This window comes from Antrostomus carolinensis, unplaced genomic scaffold (genome assembly GCF_000700745.2).
Source record: "Antrostomus carolinensis isolate BGI_N321 unplaced genomic scaffold, ASM70074v2 scaffold11971, whole genome shotgun sequence".
NCBI classification, from domain to species: domain Eukaryota; kingdom Metazoa; phylum Chordata; class Aves; order Caprimulgiformes; family Caprimulgidae; genus Antrostomus; species Antrostomus carolinensis.
The window spans coordinates 6,575-9,524 of record NW_010294860.1 but is presented as its reverse complement, the minus strand read 5'-3'; positions in this window follow the sequence as shown (position 1 = coordinate 9,524).

Here is a 2,950-nt window from a genome sequence, read left to right as displayed (position 1 = left end):
GGGGGAAATGTGAAGGAAATGGCACTTTTTTATACTCCTAGAAACATTGTCCCTCCATTTTCCTCTTTTCCTGAGTAGGCAACTGCAATAGATTTAAGCTCTCTGTTAGGGAAGATAAAAGGTGGTTAAACAGTAGGAAAAATGGTATTTGTCCATCACCCAAGAAAGCAACAGAGCAAATAGGGACCTCACCAGCTGGACTTTGCCTTTAAACTGGCAGGTACCGGTCTGAAATGGAGACTGGTGTGAGGGGAGTGTAAGCTGGCTACAGGCTGACAGTTGGAGATGTTTGCTCAGAGGACAGCAGGGAGTGGGTTTGAGGGAGCCTGGCAGACAGATTTGCTTATCCAGACTGTCTTGAAGCTTGGTGTGCTGCATTGTAGCTGACTGGTGCATGTTGCATCCTTCCCAAAGGACTGTCTCTGCTGCTGCTGGTGGTAGTGGTCCCACTGCTTTCCCGTAGGTGCCTCTATGTGAGGCTGCTTTTTACAGGGTGATTGGAGAGTCTTCCCAAAACTGGACTTTTGAACAAACCCCACTGAGCACACCCTCACCTCATCTCCCACCTCCCAGAGGAGTGTGCTAACCCTCGGTCAGGTACTGCTGTTTGTGGAATACCTATATGTTCCCTAGAGCAAGACTAAGGCAAGGTGTCCTGGCCTCACCAGTGCCTTGGCTGCTTGGTCATGCTGCTGTCTTGCTCTGTGCACCAGTGAATATTTGTAAACAGCTTCATGGTAATCTTACCAAAGATGAAGAACAGTGCCTGAGGAGGCCATTCAACCTGACGTCTAGGTTGGTGGTAGTGAGGATGTTAAGTCTCCTTTGAGACTTGATAGAGACCTAAATTGATCTTCCACTTCCCAGGCCAATGTTTCAACTCCTGCTGATCTGTTGGAGAAAAAAGGGCATGGTAGCTCTGCTACCCAAATGACTGCATGAATCAAGCCAGCTGTCAGGTTTCCACCAGGAACTGTTCTCCTTGTTAAATGGAAAGCAGGCAGGTTTTCTTAGCTTTGTTGTAATATTGCTGACTGTGGCTGTCAGCCCAGCTGTCTTAGGAACTCCCTTCCCTTGCTGCTCCCCGTGGAGAGACTTGGGGTTTGATCATCCTAACCTTCTACATGTAGCAGTGCCTTTTTTAAACCTGTTTCTCAAACACATCATAGGCTCCCATCCAGTTTGTTTTGGTTTAGTTTTTTTTTTACCTCACAGTATTATCTTACTCTGGCAAGTTGCCAACATGTATATTACTGTTGACTTTGCAGTTTGAGGTTGTAGCTCCACCTGCCCCCAGCCTTTGAGTATATAATCACAGTAATGCCTCTCGGGGGAAAGTGTACAGGGCCATCTAGGATCTGCTTCAGTTATTAAAATATAGAATAACTACAGCCATTGAGCTTTGTGAGTGTCAAACTGTAGCTCAGAGAAACAAGCATCCTTATCACATTGCCAGTAAAAAAAAAAAAAAGAGCTAACTTTTATAAAAGAGGGTTTGGGGAAAAAAGCAGAAAAGCTTTTCTCAAACAAGCTTGTATTTCTGTTTTCAGGAGGTACAATTATACCCAATAACCAATTGTTTATAAGAAGTTTATGAGGGGAGAAGGCACTGTTCAGGCACATGTTAAAGAATTACGTTTGAACCTGCCAGCCTGTTTTTGAAGCTGAGGCTGTTACAGTCACACAGGGAAAAATGCCTCAGTCATGTTGTACCCACCAGGATAGTCCTGTCCAGAGCACCGGCAGAGCGTTCGGTATTCCTGTCCTGCACCAAATACCTCTTACCCTACTTGCTCATAAGTAGGAACTCAATTAGCTGTGTACTGTGCAATTGACTTGAAACAGAATTTTATCTAGATAAGGTGGAGTCCCCATCCCTGGAGGTATTTAAGAGTCATGTTGACATAATGCTTAGGGACATGGTTTAGCTGGGGACTTGGTGTTAGAGCAAGGAAAGCAACCCTGTAGCTTCACTTTGCCAGGCTTTGTCCTACATTTACAAGTCTGAAGCAGCATTATTTGTAGAAACAAAAGAGGGTGTCAATTCATAGAGTCCAAAGATGACTTCTCAGACAAAGTATTTCAGAGAGGCTGTTGCCCATCAGCCACTTAAAAAAGAAAATGAAATCCAATCTTAGATTCATTTAAACAGCAGGAGTTATCTTCTCTGCAGATCCTTATTACTGTGTTACACAGAACTGTAATAGCTAAGCACTAATCAGTTGTGACTTCAGTGATGTGAATAAATTCTGGCATCAGTGGTTCCCACTCTTCTGTCCTTTCCCCAAAAGGGAAATTTTTTGAGCAGAGTCTTTTTTTGTTGTTTTATTTGCACACATGTGAACATCTGTAAACACGTTGCGTTCTCTTCTTGGGGAAGTAATGTGGGGGGAAGTAAGTCTGCATGAGTGCACACACATTCTCCCTCTTTTCTCTGTCCCACCCCCCTCATCTGTGTTTTGTTGAGGGAAATGGTGTTGCATGGGGAGGGAAGGGGAATGTTTGCTGTTGCTCTGTGGTTCAACCTGCCTCTTAGAAAGTCAGCTCCTGCACAGGTGACTACCATCCTTTTGTAAGCAAGTTTCACTGCATGAGAGGATCAGTGTTGTTGACTGCAGCCCTCTCCTTAGACTATTATTACAATCTTCTTGCACCAAGCCATTTGAACATCCTGAAGACAAAGTCTGAGACTTTCCAACTCAGGGTGCCTCAAACTCCAGCTTGTACCTCCTGAGTTCCAGCGCTACAAACTTCTCAGCGTATTGAGATTGGAGCTCACGTTAATCATCCTGCTCACCTCACAATAACCATGCAGATGAAGTAATGTGCAAATGAGGTTTTCTCAGTATTGCTGAGAATAAACCAGAGCCCTACTTTTCCCTTTGTCCACGTAATTTTCCTCAAACCAGGAAGATTCAGTTGCCTACCAGTGGTGCAGCACTTCACCTTC